Source organism: Gekko japonicus, unplaced genomic scaffold (assembly GCF_001447785.1).
Source record: "Gekko japonicus isolate JY-2015 unplaced genomic scaffold, Gekko_japonicus_V1.1 scaffold239, whole genome shotgun sequence".
In the NCBI taxonomy this organism is placed as follows: domain Eukaryota; kingdom Metazoa; phylum Chordata; class Lepidosauria; order Squamata; family Gekkonidae; genus Gekko; species Gekko japonicus.
Window position 1 is genome coordinate 307,762 of NW_015163611.1, and position 397 is coordinate 308,158.

Here is a 397-nt window from a genome sequence, read left to right on the forward strand (position 1 = left end):
AAAGAGTCTTTTTATACCCATAAGTGATTACCGTGAGGAGTTTTCTTCTGATAAGCAATCATTTCCAACAGATAACTGAAAAGAGGCCACCATGCTCACTCCAAACACTTTCTTCTATCAGCAACTCCAGGAATTTTCCAACCCAGAGTTGGCAACCCCAGGGACAACACATTTATATAACTATATTTAATAAATAAGAAACAACATGGCTCCTTGAAACCACAAGGTGATGAATGGGATTAGCAGAGCAATTCTAAACAGAGTTGACTTCAATGGATTTAGAAGGATGTAACTCTGCCAAGGACTGTACTGCCAATTTCCTAGAAATAAGGTAAGATACCTTTCCATTTGAACTACAAGAATCACCTTCATATATTCATCACTCAGCCAAATGTAC